The sequence below is a fragment of the Bubalus bubalis genome, chromosome 17, assembly GCF_019923935.1.
Source record: "Bubalus bubalis isolate 160015118507 breed Murrah chromosome 17, NDDB_SH_1, whole genome shotgun sequence".
Lineage (NCBI taxonomy): Eukaryota > Metazoa > Chordata > Mammalia > Artiodactyla > Bovidae > Bubalus > Bubalus bubalis.
In genome coordinates, this window is record NC_059173.1 from 61,157,248 (window position 1) to 61,175,854 (window position 18,607).

The 18,607-nt window shown below is 38.5% G+C and overlaps 1 long non-coding RNA gene across 3 annotated transcripts in view; it reads right to left on the minus strand.

Annotated features, from left to right (window-relative positions):
- Window positions 1–653: 653 nt before the first annotated feature.
- Window positions 654–18,607, minus strand: part of LOC123330005 — a 109,297-nt gene continuing 91,343 nt past the window's right edge. For 2 of the 3 annotated variants that reach the window (XR_006545679.2, XR_006545680.2), the window contains 2 exons: window positions 12,142–12,321; window positions 654–773 (listed from right to left, as the gene is read on the minus strand). This is a non-coding gene — a long non-coding RNA (uncharacterized LOC123330005). Of the gene's footprint in view, window positions 774–6,931; window positions 6,988–12,141; window positions 12,322–18,607 lie in introns of those variants that run through there. The other variant, XR_006545681.2, reaches the window with a different exon arrangement.

Sequence of the window (18,607 nt, forward strand, 5' to 3'; positions counted from 1 at the left end):
AAATTCATGTCGTAGTCATAACGTTGGCCATTGAATATTGCCATCCCCAAGTTCACTACTATCAACAAGCTTTATCCCTTCTGCTTTCCCTAATGAGTTCATGGCTGCCTATCACTCTAACATCAGGATTGTTAAGAGATTCAAAAGCAGCTTCAAGGGTCACATCTAATGGAAATAAAGGTGGATAAAAAATCTCTCATTCTAGCAAATATTTCAAGAAATATTTCAAGAAACTGTAAAAATATATTTTTGCTTAGTGACATATTGCTTTGTTAGAGAAGAGAGAGGTAAGATGGTTGTTTTTCCAAGCTCCATGGTAATTCATTGCAGTAAAAAGGATTCTGGAAGAAAGGAAGCTAGCTTAATATCCACTTGCACAAACATTTACCTAAAGCCCCTAAAACTCTATATAATCTTCAGAGTTTTCCTTTGAATTTTCTCAAAACTCTATAAGCAGACTACCAGAAGAAACTGATATTCCAGGAAGCTATGAGATGCAGCTATGATTCTAAAGAAAATAGAAAACATTATACAACCTACTTCATCTGAGAAATCCTGTGGCATTTGAACTTAAGAAAAAACACCTATACAAAAGGACCAGTTTCCTCCTTACACACCACAGGTTCGCATGCAGTTTGTGTTTTTGTTGTTACCTTGGTTTAATTTTGTAAAAAAGCTGGCATTTGGGATACAGTGGCACACACACGCTGTGAACATTTAAGATCGTTCTGCAATGTCCATGTGGAGTTACGGAGTTCAACAGTGATCCTCTCCTGTTAACAGTTACAGGACCAGAGTCAGTAGGGTTAGTTGCTTCCTAATCACCTGATGTGTTTAAAAGAGCCAATGGGAGGCTGCCTTGTAGAGGCAGAGACAGAAGGCAGAAGATGGGGAATTCTAAGTTGGGAGTAGTAAAATGCAGCAATCCAGAGTTTACTGACTCTTTGTGTTCAGTCACAGGAAAGATCCTGCCACCCACTACCTGCTCACTCCTCAATTAAATGCTTGCTCTTTGGCAGTGGAGAACTAGCTCTCCACTCCAGGTAACCCCCCCGAATTCACACTTTCCCTCTCCATGCCTTGTTTTCGGTGGTGCTGTGTACAGTGAAGAAAGAGAGAATCCAATAAGATAAAACTATTTTAATAATTTTTAAAGGAAGTTTAAATGATCCACACTCGATCGGGGTCGATGAAAACGGCTCTGGTGTCGAAGGGCAACAGGTTGCTAATAAATACAATAGTTTAGGAAAGAGCTGTTTCTGTCCTGGAGAAACTATATTCTGGGGAAAATAATACTACTGTAATTCATTTTTGAAAGCCATAGAGAGTTCCTGGATGAAGAATGTAGTTATTAAAGGCAAAAATACACAATATGTTGTAATGAAATGTTTGTGCTTCGCACTTCATTAAGTGTTTTGTGGGCCTCTAGGGAAATTCTCTCCTACACACACAGAAATACAGTTTATACATGGTGGGATCACTAGAGGGAGTGCACACAGCCTGTGTTCAAAGGAAGAACTTGCTACAGCTTCCGCAGGTTCCATTTAAAACACAAAATGAGACTTGAAAAAAACATGTAAGACTAAAAAAGAGCACACAAAATTATATGTGATTTTGGTTGCCTTTATATTAATCCAGTGGTATTTTTGTCTTATTGATGGGTTTGCTTGAAGTATAGGGTGATGGAGAAAACCAATGCTTCAAATTAGTGGGATTGACCGAAAAACATCTGATGACAAATTCTGCAGCCTAAGATATCCAATAACACATTTAGGGCTCTGAGAATTCAGATGGTTGGCAGTTTGGGGTCCTTGGCTGTGTTCACTTAGAGAATTTTGAAAGTGAAAATGTAAAATAGTGGTAAAATGGCAAAGAAATTCACAAAAAATAAAATTCTTGGGAGGTGGGAAAATCCACTCAGAGGAAATATACAAACTATGAGTAACTCAAGAAGGTCTCATGAGCAAAGCATCTTCAAACAAGAAAAGTAAATCATGTGAAGAAAAGCAAACTATGAAAGTTCTTGCCTGCATATACTTCTGCATGAGCTTCAGCTTCCTAGCGGTGCTTTTTTAGGACAAATGTGTCAATTTCTTTGGCCTAAATGTACAAATTGCTATAACATTTCTAAGGAAAATAGAACAAGGAAATGTAAAAGGGAATCACATACCCCTCCAAAAAAAAAAAATCAGGAGAGAAATACTAAAGACTATGAGGAAAAAATACTAACATCCAGATTCTTTTAAAACCACGGTATGAGGTTTTCAAGTAAGCATTCCTTTGCCTCAAGAATATTTTTTCCCCTGAAGAAGTATGTTAACCTTAATGGCTTTCCCTAGAGCTAGAATTTCAATTAGTTGCTTTACTACTGTGACTCTTGTCACATAAAAAAGTGGTGACTCTCCAAGATTTTTGTTCTAAGCTATATTCTTCATGTGCACATCTGAGTTGAATTTAAATGTTTTTTAATTTCTAAGCTCCTGTATAATAGTAAGATGCTAATTATAGGAAACATACAACTTGAATTTAGAAGAATATAGCACTTGATTTCCTTCTTGTTAATAAAAATACATGTTATATAAATAGATGCATTAATTGAGTCACAAATGTTATTAAAAATAAAAGATATATAGTAGGGTTGAGAGAGTATGATGCCAACTGGTGACAAAATTCAGTCTCTGTAATCATTTTTATCTGCTGAATTTTGTAACTTAATGCATTATACTGTATTAGAATTATGACAATATAACCAAATTATATTACATTGTTATATTATATTACATACAACAGGCATTATGATAGTAATTTTTGAAAACCTAAAGAAAATAAGCCCTTTGAAGAGTTCACCTATTGAGGATTACCAATGGTACAATATCCAATAGTGTGTTCTTAACAGATTTTTCAAAAAAAAATCTCATAATCTGATCATTACGGCAATAATATTGTTAATATTAAGAGACAATAATATATAAATGGGGCTTTTCACAGTTCTCTGGAAATACATAAGAGCATCTTCCCTGAGGACATTCAGAATAAAACACTAGTGACTGATAAATAACTGATGAAAACTTCAAAGATTTGTAAAAGAGCTAAGAAAGTGACAAGAGTTCAAACAGAGTTTGTTCTCTCGGCTGCAACTTGTACTTCGGTTCTTTAGGTAATTTTAGCTCCTTTATGTTTCTTTAAAAGGCATACAAGGTCTAATTTCAGATTATCTAAATTACCTAAACAAAGGCCAGAACATCTTAGGATTTTTAAAAAGAATTCTTTTCATCACACAAAAATATCTTTTGTAACTATGTGAGGTGATGAATGTTAACTGAATAAGAGGACAAAGGAAAGCAGTAATGCCATCAGGGACTGGAAGCAGGGGCCCCAGACCAGGAGCTGTGACTCGGCAGAGGCCTCCAGCAGGGCCTGCGCTCACAGAAGACGAGGCCATCCAACTGATTTGGAGCCCTGGGGGAGAGGCAATGTTGCTGAAGACGCAGCAGTGTTAAGAAAGAAGAAATGCCCTTGGTTTCGCCTTCATCTAACTCTCAGCTGTTGTCTCCCACTTCCCATGGCTACACGGAAGCCAGAAGGAAGGAAATCTGAGAAATGCAATTCTTGACCTCAAGAACAGAGAACCAGGATGCTCAGGGCAGGGAACAGATCTAGAGAGAAAAAATGGCAAGAATGCTTCCAAGGAAGCCTGGGAAACTCACTGCCTCCTGCAATGCCCTGGTTCACTTCATCACTTTTACCTGGTATCTGTCAAAAAACTCTGTAGAGTTCTTTTTTTCTTTAATTTTTGCCTCCTTTCAATCTCTCCATACTTTCCCCAGAATAGTTTTTCTAAGATCATTGTTCAGTGATTCCTGTGGTCAACAAGACTAATATCTAAATTCCCTTAGACGATGTCCTTCTCCCTAATTACCTCTTTACTTTCAATTATGTAATTTACATCCAGCAATACTGAACTGCTTGTGATTTCCAGAGCATTCCATAGTCTCGTGCTTTCCTGTATTTGTCTCCCTGGGAAACAACTTCTTACCTGATGTGAGGTAGTGCTTCTGAGCAGACTGCCTTGGTTTAAACCCATGTGCCAATGCTTACTAGCTATATGAACTTGGTCAAGTTACTTAAGCTCACTGTGATTTAGTTTCCTCATCTGTAAATTAAGAATAATAATAGAACCTAACTCATAAGGTTGCCTTGAAGACTAAAGAAGAGGTAATACATGAAGGCATTTATAATTGTGACTGTATAAATATAAGTCATTATGATTATTATCATTTTATTGTTCTTTAAGACCCAAGTTAATTACTACCACTTATGTGACTGCCTCTCTTAGGAAGAGCTAAGTATTACTTTTTTTCTTCTCCTCTGGACCTTTGGCACCTCTCCAATCATTTTAAGGTCTGTGTATATGTTTACTCCAACAACAGTGGAGAGACAGTTTGAGAGCAGTGTCTGAGCCCTTCTGTCTTGGTATGATCAGGTCTTATGGAGAGCCTCATCCAAGTAGAAATTAATAATAATGAAAACAACCAACATGTATCTGTCATGGAAAGGAAATTTCAAAACAATATAATCTGAATAAAACAGGATAAGAATAAAGTTAAATTTAATGAAAATGGTGTCTTGAGACCTTCAGATAAATAGAAACGGTGTAACCTTTGTCTTTATGATTCTCCAGAAAAAAAGTACATATTCTTTTATGGCAGCCTTTGCTTCTGAAACTACTTCTGTGAGTAACTATAATCTTCCATTTTTGGATAGCGATACTCATATCGGACGAAGTAGACTTTAAACCAGAGGCTATAACAAAAGACAAAGAAGGGAATTATAAAATGATATGGTGATCAATACAACAAGGGGGCATTACACTTGTTAACATATATGTACCCTATACAGGATCACTTAAATGCATAAAGGAAATACTAACAGGGAGAAGTTGACAATAATAGCAAGATAGTAGGGGACTTTAACACTCCCCCTTAGATCACTGGATAAATCATCTTGATAGAAAATCAATAAGGCAATAGTAGTCTTAAATGACACAATAGAGAGTTGGACTTAATATATACCTATAGGGCATTACCGGAGAAGGCAATGGCACCCCACTCCAGTACTCTTGCCTGGAAAATCCCCATGGATGAAGGAGCCTGGTAGGCTGCAGTCCATGGGATCGTGAAGAGTCAGACACGACTGAGCGACTTCACTTTCACTTTTCATTTCCATGCATTGGAGAAGGAAATGGCAACCCACTCCAGTGTTCTTGCCTGGAGAATCCCAGGGATGGGGGAGCCTGGTGGGCTGCTGTATATGGGGTTGCACAGAGTCGGACATGACTTAAGTGACTTAGCAGCAGCAGCAGCAGCAGCATAGGGCATTACATGCCAAAATAGTAGAATATACATTCTTTTTAAGTGCACGTAGAACATTCTCCAGAATAAGTCACACACTAGGCCACGAAAGTAGTCTCAATAAATTTAAGGGGATAGAAATTATATGAAGTATTTTTTTTCTGACCAAAGTGATATAAAGATAGAAGTCAATTACAGAAGGGAAAATGGGAAAACAATAAACACATGAAGACTAAATTACATGATACTAAAAAAAAAAAACAACTAAAAAATAGTTAATGAAATCAGAAAGTATTTTGAGACAAATGAAAATGGAAACACAACACTCCAAAATCTATGGGATGCAACAAAATTCTAAAAGGGAAATTTATAGTGATTCAGGTCTTCCTCAAGAAACAAGAAAAATTTCAAATAAACAAGCTAACCTACAAACCTAAAGGAATAAGAAAAAGAAGAACAAACAGAATCAAAGTCAGCAGAGGAATGGAATAATAAAGATCAGAGAAGAAATAAAGATTTTAAAAAGTAGGAAAAAAATCAATGAAACAAAAGCAGGTTTTTTGCAGATAAATTGATTAACCTTTAGCCAGGCTCACCAAGAAGATGGAGGGCCCAAATAAACAATTAGAAATGAAAGAAGAGAAATAACAGCCAATTCCACTGGAATATGAAATATCATGAGAATATTATGAAACATTTTATGCCAACAAACTGGACAATCTAAAAGCCATTGACAAATTTATAAAAACGTACAACCTTCTGAGACTAAATCAAGAAGAAACAAACAATTTGAACAGATTGATCACTAGTAGTGAAACTGAATTTGTAATAATGAAGGAAAAACTCATAGCAAACAAAAGTCTAGGACTGGATGATTTCACATGGGAGATCTACAAATTTATAGAAAAAAAAGCTACTACCTACTGTTCTCAAACTATTCCAAAAAATTGAAGAGGGTAGAACACCCCCAAATGCATTCTACAAGGCCACAGTTACCCTAATACCAAAACCAGACAAAGATATCACACAGAAAAAGAAAATTACAGGCCAATATCTTTAATGAATATTGGTGCAAAAAACTTAAACAAAATATTAGCAAACACGATCCAACAATATATAAAAGAGATTATACACCATGATCAAGTTGGATTTGTTCCAGGGACATAAGGGTGGTTCAATATTTGCAAGCCAATCAACACAATACATCACATTATAAAAAGGAACTATAAAAATCACATGATCATCCCAATAAATGCAGAAATGCATTTGACAAGATTCAACATCCATTCATGGTAAAAATGGTCATCAATATGAATATCAGTTCAGTTCAGTTCAGTTGCTCAGTCATGTCCGACTCTTTGCAACCCTATGAATCCCAGCACACCAGGCCTCCCTGTCCATCACCAACTCCCAGAGTTCCAAACTCAAGTCCATCGAGTGGCTGATGCCATCCAGCCATCTCATCCTCTATCGTCCCCTTCTCCTCCTACCCTCAATCCCTCCCAGCATCAGGGTCTTTTCCAATGAGTCAGCTCTTCGCATGAGGTGGCCACAGTATTGGAGTTTCAGCTTCAGCATCAGTCCTTCCAATGAACACCCAGGATTGATCTCCTTTAGGATGGACTGGTTGGATCTCCTTGCAGTCAGAATAAACAAATCACAACATAATAAAAACCATTTATGACAAACACATAGGTAAGATCATACTCAAATGTGAACAGCTGAAAGCCTTTTCCCTATATTTGGGAACAAGACAAGAATGCCCACTCTCACCACTTCTCTTCTGTTGAAAGTCCTAGCGACAGCAATCACACAAGAAAAAGAAAAGGCATCCAAATTGGAGGGGGAAACTGTCACTCTTTTGCAGATGATGTGATATTTTATATAGAAAACCCTATAGTTGCCACCTAAAAGCCATTAGAACTAGGAAATAAATTCAGCAAAGTTGTAGAATTCAAAATTAATGCACAGAAATTTGTTGCTTTTCTATGTATTAATAATGAACTATCAGAAATAGAAAGTAAAAAAATCTTGTTTAAAATCTCATCAAAAATAAAATAGGAATAAACCCTACCAAGGAAAGACCTATACTCTAAAAACTATAAAATATTAATGAAGAAAATTGAACAAAATTCAAAGAAATGGAAAAGATATCTTATCCATGGGATATTTTTGGAGAGAACTGGAATAGGGCGCCATTTCCTCCTTCTGAGGATCTTCCTGACCCAGGAATTGAACACATGTCTCTTGAATCTCTTGCCTTGGCAGTCAGATTCTTACCTCTGTGCCACATGGGAAGCCCCATAAGAATCTCAACATGATCCAATTTTAACATTATTTTCTTCACTCAGAGCTTGAGAAACATCTCAAATCACATTAAGCTGAAATAACTCTAAATGTATGGTTTCCAGTCTTAACTCCATCTATAACCCCACTTGTAAATTTTTCACATGTCTTCCATCAACTTTTCCCATTTCCCAAAGCAGCAATTCCAACTCCCACCGCTCCTAGGATCAGCTTCATTGTATGAGCTCACTGTTAACTTTTTTGATAAAGTTAATTCAGTGGAATAATTTCTAGCATCTATTACCCATATACTCTTCTGTACCCAACACACAGTTTCAGGAGGCCTTACACTTTTGTAAGCATCGCTTTAGTGAAGCACTAAGGCAATTCATGTTGATGATGGAGAAAGGTGCTGGCTGCTGAGCACACACACTGCATATCCATTTCTTTAACCTGATCAGTATACATTCTTCCTCCCACTGAGAGCAGCACAGCATACCATACCTCCCTAGGGTTCATCAATCAAAGATGCACATGCTCTAGGGGTAGACAGATGACTTTATCAGTAATAAAGAGATTCACATGTGAGGTATTTTAGTGAAAAAGTTGGGGAAAGCAGTATCATTCTTGTATTTCTGGAGTAGATAAGTGTTTAGGATATAAGCCTGGAGCTAGGGGTCGACATTTCTTTCCCATCAAGGGTAACCAGTAGAATGAAGCCTATATAGAAGAGCAGAATCAAGAGATTTTTCGAAAATGACATCTGATACTTGACAGTTTTTGAGCACTGTTGTGTGTGCTGAGTTGTGTCTGTTTGCAACCCTATGGACTGTAGCCCACCAGGCTCCTCTATCCATGGGGATTCTTCAGGCAAGAATACTGGAGTGGGTTCCCATGCCCTCCTCCAGGGGATCCTTCCAACCCAGAGTTCAAACCTGCATCTCTTATGTCTCCTGCATTGGCAGACAGGATCTTTACCACTGAGTCACCAGGGAAGCCCTTTTGAGTAACTGGGTCCAATCACATCTGAACATCAGCCTTGGGAATCAGTACATTTCCCTCTTCCATGAAATAACATAAAAGAGCTGAAGTCATATTTTGATTATTTATTAACAAAAGAATCCCAGCTAATATAGCATCTTTCCTCATTCAAGAGGGCAGGAAGAAGAAATAGTCTGTAAATAAATTTAAGCTAAAAAAATTGAAAACTTAGACAAGGAAATTGTCCTCTTGGAAAATATAACTACCAAAACTAACTTAAAAAGAAAGACAAACATCCTTAAAATAACTAATGATCACTAAAGAAATTGAATCAGTAGATAAAACTATTAACATAACTTCCAACCCACACAAACACAAAGAACAATATCAAAAGGTCAAGGCCAAGTAATTCTATTGGCAAATTACACCAAGCTTAAAACAATAGAAAAAAAAAAACATCTCAAGTAATTTAAGATTAATATAAGTTTAAATTAAAATCAGAAGAGTATAAAAATAATTATAAGCCAATTTCAGTTTTAATATAGAGTGAAGCTGAATCAGAAAGTTTAAGTTCAAAGACTACTAGGAATCATGACAAATCTAATTGATGGTGACCTTCACTTCAATTCCTATAGAACCAGTAAGCATTTAAAACAAAAAATATATGATAAAGACTGAAGTGAGAAAGTAGATACAGTTTCCCAGCTTTGCCTAGTTTCTCAGAGATGTGTTTCCTAAGTTTTGTTTTGAAAGAAGAGAGAGAAGAATGAGAAACTCATCACATAAAAAAAGCCCAAGTCACCAGCTTGCTTCCATTTGTGCGTTAGAAAAGGAGAGGGATTGTATCATCATTTATCTTGTCTTTCAGTCTCGAAGTCGTGTCCAATTCTTTGCGACCCCATGAACTGCAGCATGCCAGCCTCCTCTGTCCTCCCTATCTCCCAGAGTCTGCTCAAATTCATGTCCATTGAACCATCTCACCCTTTGTCCCTCTTTTCCTTTCTGCTGCTGCTGCTAATTCGCTTCAGTCATGTCCGACTCTGTGCGACCCCATAGACGGCAGCCCACTAGGCTCCTCTGTCCCTGGGATTCTCCAGGCAAGAATACTGGAGTGGGTTGCCATTTCCTTCTCCAATGCATGAAAGTGAAAAGTGAAAAGTGAAAGTGAAGTCGCTCAGTTGTGCCCAACTCTTAGCAACCCCATGGACTGGAGCCCACCAGGCTCCTCCATCCATGGGATTTTCCAGGCAAGAGTACGGGAGTGGGTTGCATGCCTTTTCCTTTCTACTACTATATAAAACAATTCCCTTCTATTCTATAATGACACAATTTTGTGTCAATGTATTTTGTTTTTATTGCAACACTAGAACCACAATAGACTTAACCACAGCCTATTACAAATATACATAAAACTTCTAAAAATGTATATCTGCAAACTGAAATCTACAATGTATTTTTAAAATTTTCAAAGAGAAGAAATAAGTAGTCTATGTTCAAAATGGGCTCAAGGAGCAACACAAAAAGGCATGGGGCATGCCATGGGAAGTGGATTGGAAATCTGAGTTCTTTTTGGAAATTTCTAATTTTTGTTACTATTTTACAAAACTGAATAATGTTAAGTTCTTATTTACCCAATTTCATGCCTCATCAGCTGAAATATATATTGTTGCTGTTTAGTTGCTAAGTCGTGTCTCTTTGCAACCCCATGGACTGTAGCCTGCCAGGCTCCTCTGCCCACAGGATTTCCCAGGCAAGAATACTGGAGGGGGTTGCTATTTCGTTCTTCAGGGGCTCTTCCTGACCCAGGGACTGAACCTGCATCTGCAGCTCCCGCATTGGAAGGCAGATTCTTTACCACTGAGCCACTGAGCAGGCCCTTATTCATTCATCCTTATTCTTCTGTTTATCCAACTTCATGCCTTGTTAGCTGAAATATATATTTTATTCTTTTTTTAAAGTTTATTTTATTTTGATACTTGGAATCTTAGTTCCCTGACCAGGGATGAACCCATGCACCCTGCATCATTGGGAATATGGCGTCTTAACCACTGGACTCCCAAGGAAGTCCCCAAATATACATTGTAGAATATTGTATCTCCTGACTGCCTGCCAAAAAATAAAAAAATAAAAAATGTGTCTACAGCCAGTTTGAATTTCCTCCTCCTCTTGCAGTAGTTCATACTTCCTGTTGGTACAGCTAAGACCCCTCTGTGTCTGCCTTTAGGCTGTGTATCTCCTGGTGAATTCTTCATTCTCTTCATCTGTTTGCTTTTAAAACTGTTTCAAGGTTCGTTGCTCTTTGACCTAGTCAGCTCCGCTATTCTTCCAACCCAGTCCAATTCCCCAACTGGAACTGGAGCTTCAAGACTATTACCACTGTGTTGTCAACAACCATTTGCTTGTTTGTTTCCACCAACTTTTGGTGACTCCCTGATCACGTGAATTCAGGGTGCAAAAATGCTAGGAGTGAACAGTCCACCAATCCACAACCCCCGCCAGCAGCACATATCACCGAATCTATTTGGAATCCTTTCCCATGGTGTACTTGTAGAGGCTCTGTAGCATCAATTCACCCTCTGAAGAACCCAAATAGGAACACAAGACAGGGTTGAGGGTTAACTGATGCTAATAGAAATGGTCACCAAGATAGTCCGGACAAAAGAGGACATCCCAGGTGAAGGCCTGTGTATCATTACAACAGTATATGGGAAGGCGTGCTTTCCTGGGAAGGAAAAAAATCCTTTTGTTTGTCGTGTAGCTTAAGAGTGCACATCTCGTCTGCCAGTCGCATTGACTGTGGTAAGAACTACTTACCACAAGAAGAGATTATAATGGCAGCATGAACCTCAAAGATGATGTTTATTCCATACCTGAGCCAATAAACCCAAAGCAGTATTTCATGGCTCTTTACCGTTTTTCCATATTATGTTAGGCTGATCCTTTCAGCAGGAGTTTTAATGCATTCGAAACCTACTTGGTGGCCAGCTTTAAAAGCATTTAATAAGAGGAATGTAGAGGAAACATCATCAGTGACCAAGGTTGGCTTTACGATAGCTTTTACCTGTTTATTATTATCTCCTGCTTCCTAGGGATAAGGGGTCAGCAGTTCTACAAATCAAGTTGAAAAAAAAAAAAAAAACAAAAACCAACAACTGAGACTTTCTGGAGCCAAAGGCCCTTCGTTCCTGCAGGATAATGTAGGCTACTAGCCTTCCATAATGGGCAGATTGTGGTTTATTCTGTTTCCTTGTAGGGACTTTCTGGAAGGAATTTTATGGCCATGGGCTTCTTGTGAGCATTAAGCAATCCATAGCGTGTGTGGGAAGAGAAAGCACTTGTCCTGAAAGCTGTGACTTCAATTTTCCTTCCTACTTGCTGTCCAAGAGTCTCCATTAGACCCTACACTTCTTTGGAGAAAGCATTGGAAAAGCGGTAGACCGCATTCATTCACAGGGCATGTGGCTTAGGCATTCTTGGGGGGGAAGCCTGACCTTCCCTGCTCACTGAGGTGGAGAGGACTAACCTGAATAGGAGAGTTGAGGAAAAATGCGTCTGCTTCCTGAAGAGGGCCTGGCCTTGCTTTGAGGTTATCTAGGGAGCTGATGCTGGTAGCCATCACGGTTCTCACTTGACCCAATCTTTCCCTTTGGTCAACACACATTTCTCCAGACAGAGGCATTCTGCTGACTTCCACTAGAAAGATCTGCAAGCAAAGGTGAAGCAGAATTATATGGAGCAAATGAAAATAGAACCTGTGGGATAACCTGCCACTCTACAGAAGTAAATATGACAAGCTTTGACCCACAGGAAACTGTTTTACGGTGAAGAGTTTGTCCTTTCAAAGAAAGGACTGGGCATTTTATTTTTTTCAAAATGAAACCTTAGATTAGTGAAAATATTGCCAGATGCCTGGTGGAAATGATTTTATCCATAGGGACTTCATGGGGCTCTCTCTTGAAAAGAAAAATTCACCTTCAATAAATAAAAAAACTTTAAATTCCATGTTGGTAAAATTATTCTTACATTCGAGTTCTCATCAAGGACTAATATATTTATAACACTTGAAGTTTTTCCATTAAACTGTTTTTGAGTTATGAGCGACAAAAAAATAAGTTTGAACAATTGAAGGGAAAAAAATGAAAAAATTGAGCTCTTGTGTCCCTTATCCAGAAAGTATGTTATTTACATCTCTGACAATTCTCTGAACATCATCCCCATCCCCATGTAGCTATGGGCAGCACCATTATTTACAAGTTTTAGGTAGAAAACCTTTTAACTTTAGCAAATACTTTAATTCAACAAATATGTGTACCACTATGGTAGACAAGGGGTATATCTTTTAAGGTATGCAAAATTGTGCATAAAGCACACAAAATGTGATTGTGACCCAGTTTTGGGATTTTTTTCTTTAGAAAAGAACAAGCTTTATGTAATGAGGAAACATGGCTATTTAAATTTTGGAAATGTAAAATTGGAAAAGTCTTCAAAGAAGGGAGGAGGTTTGTCAGGCAGCTGAGAATTTGGTCAGTAAACAGGTGAAATTGGGTATCCTGGGGTGAGAGTCTTCTTTAAAATTTTTTTTTTAATTGGAGGATAATTGCTTTACAATGTTGTGTTGGTTTCTGTTGTGCAAAAATGTGAATCTGTCATAAGTATACTTGTATCCCCTCCCTCTTGAACCTCCCTCCTAACCCCTCATCCCATCCCTCTAGGTCTTCGCAGAGCACCGGACTGAGCTATTGTGTGATAGCCTTACATGTCACACGAAATAAGATTCTGGAGGCCTGGCGTGCTGCGGTTCATGGGGTCGCAAAGAGTCAGACACGACTGAGTGACTGAACTGAACATTAATTAATTTAATTTTCACACAAATTTTTAACACAATTAAAAAAAAATCTTTGAAGTTGAAGGTGTACAGTATGATGGTTTAATCTCACATACATTGCAAAATGATTACCACAATGGATTTAGTTAACATAAAATAAAAATAAAAGAATAAAAATCTCCTTGTGATGAGAACTTTTAGGATTTACTCTCAACAATTTTCCTATATACAATAAAATATCAGATCAGATCAGTCGCTCAGTCGTGTCTGACTCTTTGCGACCCCATGAATCGCAGCACGCCAGCCCTCCCTGTCCATCACCAACTCCCGGAGTTCACTCAGACTCACGTCCATCGAGTCAGCGATGCCATCCAGCCATCTCATTCTCTGTCGTCCCCTTCTCCTCCTGCCCCCAATCCCTCCCAGCATCAGAGTCTTTTCCAATGAGTCAACTCTTCGCATGAGGTGGCCAAAGTCCTGGAGTTTCAGCTTTAGCATCATTCCTTCCCAAGAAATCCCAGGGCTGATCTCCTTCAGAATGGACTGGTTGGATCTCCTTGCAGTCCAAGGGACTCTCAAGAGTCTTCTCCAACACCACAGTTCAAAAGCATCAATTCTTTGGCACTCAGTCTTCTTCACAGTCCAACTCTCACATCCATACATGACCACTGGAAAAACCATAGCCTTGACTAGACAAACCTTTGTTGGCAAAGTAATGTCTCTGCTTTTGAATATGCTATCTAGGTTGGTCATAACTTTCTATATATATATATATATATATATATATATATATATATATAAAAGATATATATATATAAAAGATATAGATATATATATATCCTTGCACATTACACCCCTACTACATATTTATCTTTTAACAGCAAGTTTGTACCTTTTGACCACCTTCCACCAACTTCCCCTCATCCATACCCCATAACCACAAATCTGATTTCTTTTTTCTATGATGGTTTGGATTTTTATTTGTCTGTTTGGTTTTGACTCCATGTATAAGGGAGATCATACAATATTCTTTGTCCAATGTCTGACTATTTCATTTAGTATAACATCTTCCTGACCCATGCAGCCACAGTGTCCCCTTTTTTGGGCTTCCCTGTTGGCTCAGCTGGTAAAGAATTTGCCTGCAATGTGAGAGACCTGGGTTTGATATGGGGTTGGGAAGATCTCCTGGAGAAGCGAATGGCTACCCACTCCAGTATTCTGGCCTGGAGATTTCCATGAACTGTATAGTCCATGGGATCACAAAGAGTTGGACACGACTGAGCAACTTTCACTTTCATAAAAACTTACTTCAAGGTTCATCCATGTTGTCACTAGGGTAGAATTCCCTCATTTTTATGACTGAATCCAGTTCAGGTCAGTCGCTCAGTCATATCCGACATTCTGCTACCCCATAGACTGCAGCACAACAGGCTTCCCTGTCCATCACCAACTCCCAGGGCTTGCTCAGACTCATGTCCATCGAATCAGTGATGCCATCCAACCATCCCATCCTCTGTTGTTGCCTTCTCCTCCTGCCTTCAATCTTTCTCAGCATCAGCATCTTTTCCAATTGATAAGTTCTTTCCATCAGGTAGCCAAAGTATTGGAGCTTCAGCTTTAGCATTGGTCCTTCCAATGAATATTCAGGACTGATTTCCTTTAGGATTGACTGGTTAGATCTCCTTGCAGTCCAAGGGACTCTCACGAGTCTTCTCCAATACCACAGTTCAAAGGCATCAATTCTTCAGCACTCATTTTCTTTATGGCCCAACTCATATCCATACATGACTACTAGAAAAAACATAGCTTTGACTAGATGGACCTTTGTTGGCAAAGTAATGTTTCTGCTTTTGAATATGCTGTCTAGGTTTGTCATAGCTTTTCTTCCAAGGAGCAAGCATCTTTTAATTTCATGATTGCAGTCACCATCTTCAGTGATTTTGGAGCCTAAGAAAATAAAGTCTGTCACTGTTTCCATTGTTTCCACATCTATTTGCCATGAAGTGATCAGACTGGATGCCATGATCTTTGTTTTTTGAATGTTGAGTTTCAAGCCAGCTTTTTCACTCTCCTGTTTCACCTCTTCAGAGGTTCTTTAGTTCCTCTTCATTTTCTGCCATAAAAGTGGTGTCATCTGCATAACTGAGGTTATTGATATTTCTTCCTGTAATCTTGATTCCAGCTTGTGTTTCATCCAGCCCAGCATTTCGCATGATGTATTCTGCATACAAGTTAAATAAGCAAGGTGACAATATACAACCTTGATGTACTCCTTTCCCAATTTGGAACCAGTCGTTGTTACATGTCCAGTTCTAAATGTTGCTTCTTGACCTGCATACGGATTTCTCAGGAGGCAGGTAAGGTGGTCTGGTATGTCCATCTCTTTGAGACTTTTCCACATTTTTTTGTGATCCACATAGTCAAAGTCTTTAGCTTAGTCAATGAAGCAGAAGTAGATGCTTTTCTGGAATTCTCTTTCTTTCTCTATGCCCCAATGAATGTTGGCAATTTGATCTCTGGTTCCTCTGCTTTTTCTAAATCCAGCTTGAACATCTGGAAGTTCTCCTTTCATGTACTGCTGAAGCCTGGCTTGAAGAATTTTGAGCATTACTTTGCTAGCCTGTGAGATGAGTGCAATTGTGCGGTAGTTTAACACTCTTTGGCATTGCCTTTCTTCAGAATTGGAATGAAAACTGACCTTTTCCAGTCCTGTGGCCACTGCTGAGTTTTCCAAATTTGCTGGCATATTAAGTGCAGCACTTTCATAGCATCTTCTTTTAGGATTTGAAATAGCTCAGCTGGAGATCCATCACCTCCACTGGCTTTGTTCATAGTGATGCTTCCTAAGGCCCACTTGACTTCACATTCCAGGATGTCTGGCTCTAAGTGAGTGATCACACCATTATGGTTATCTGGGTCATGAAGATCTTTTTTGTACAGTTCTGCTGTGTATTCTTGCCAGCTCTTCTTCATGTCTTCTGCTACTATTATGTCCATACCATTTCTGTCCTTCCTTGTGCCATCTTTGCATGTAACATTCCCTTGGTAGCTCTAATTTTCTTGAAGAGGTCTGTAGTCTTTCCCATTTTATTGTTTTCCTGTATTTCTTTGTATTGATCACTTAAGAAGGCTCTCTTATCTCTCCTTGCTATTCTTTGGAACTCTCTGCATTCGGATAGATATATCGTTCCTTTTCTCCTTTACTTTTCGCTTCTCTTCTTTTCTCAGCTATTTGTAAAGCCTCCTCAGACAACCATTTTGCCTTTTTGCATTTCTTCTTCTTGGGGAATTATATAACATATATATTACACTTTTCACTTTTTTATTAAGAATGTTTTTATGTCTTGGTGATTATAAATGATGCTGCTATGAATGCGGGGGTTCAGATTTCTTTACAAGGTATTGTTTATGCTTCTTTTGGATATGTCCCCAGAAGGCGAGTTGCTGGATCATATGGTAGGTAAATAAACTTTCCCCTGAAGCAATTTCACAGTGACTATGCTCTGGTCTCACCACTGCCTGCCAATGAAATGAAGGGTTCAGGGAACTACACTAACTCTGAGGCTACCTACCCAGGACCATGAGAAATGACATCAATCCCAACAAGAGAGCAGCAGCTGGGAAGGTGCAGAGGAGCTGGTCTATAGAATTAGTGAGGGAGCATTTTCTAAAGAGTTGGTAAGTATCAGAGAATTTTCACCTAAAGAGTGAAACATTTTCAAGAGAATAAAAGCAAGAAGGGCAAGTAAAATGAAAATTGGTTGTTGTTGTTCAGCCGCCCAGTCGTGTCCAACTCTGTGTGACCCCGTGGACTGCAGAACGCCAGGACTCCATCCCTCACTCTCTCCCCTTCATGGATCACTGCCTTGTCATGGCAAAGGGGCTTGCTAACTCAGTGAAGCTATAAGCCATGCCATGTGGGGGCACCCAAGACAGACAGGTCATAGTGGAGAGTTCTGACAAAATGTCATCCACTAGAGGAGGGAATGGCAAAGCACCCCAGTATACTTGCCGTGAGAACCTCATGAACTGTATGAGAGGGAATTGGTTACTAATCCATTTAAATTTTATCATATTTTTTACCCTTAAAAACATTTTATCTCTGAAATTTCTAAAGTTGGGAATTACGCTGTTGTCCAAACAATTTGGACATTCATTCATTCATTCACCCCTTTATTATTTAAGTATTTTTTTTTCAGGCACAATTACTAGTATCATTTTTCCTGAGGCAGAAGCCCTACACACAATGCCCACTGGCCTATAACATTTTTTTAAGGGAAAAAAAATAGAAGCTGATATCAAGCAAAATCCTTCAGAGATCTTCGAAATGAATCTGGTTCTGGTATGTAGCTTACCCAGTATCTTATTTCCATTTAAATAAAGGTCTTAGTTTCTCCTTTGTAAAAACGAAGTAACCCTAGACATGAGAAAGATCTGTATTTGCTTTAGAGGTTTGGACAGCCTAGATGTTATGAGATAACATTGGATGTCAATGCCTCTACAAATGATCTCTTATCAAACCAGACCCAAGAAGAGAAAAAATGAGGGCATCTTGTTTCAATAAGGAATGATCAATCATCCTGCATCTGGTAAAAATTCAATTTATCCACAAGAAGTTAGTTTATATCACATGAAATATCAAGGTGATTGATTAAAAGTGTTTTTCACGTGTATAACATTTGCATCCTATTGACTGCTTTCCACTAGCTCTGCATTCAAGTCATGGGCAACAGAGTCCCACTGACTGGGGACTGAGTTCCACTCCCACTATTTTAATAGCCATCTCACTCTAGGCAAGCTACTTCACCTCTCTGTCCCTTGGTATCATCATATGTCAAATGAGGATTTACAATACTCAAGAGTTATGAGAATTAAGGGGAAGAATACCTGAAAGTTTTGAATGGAGTCTGGAGAGTAGTAGCTATTCTCTATTTCTCATTTTAGTATTCATAATCTGATTTCAATGTAAAAGTCCACACAGGTTGAAAAAAAGACAGAAATACTTATGATAATTAAATTGTCTCTGAGAGTTTGGGGGTAGAGGGCATACAAAATCCCTCTCCTTTTCCCTCTCCCCTCTTTTTTTTTTTAAACAGGCTATTTCGTTTTCTCTCTTTTGTACTCTGGCAAAGCATTCATCTACTAAGGACCCTTCTTCCCTCCT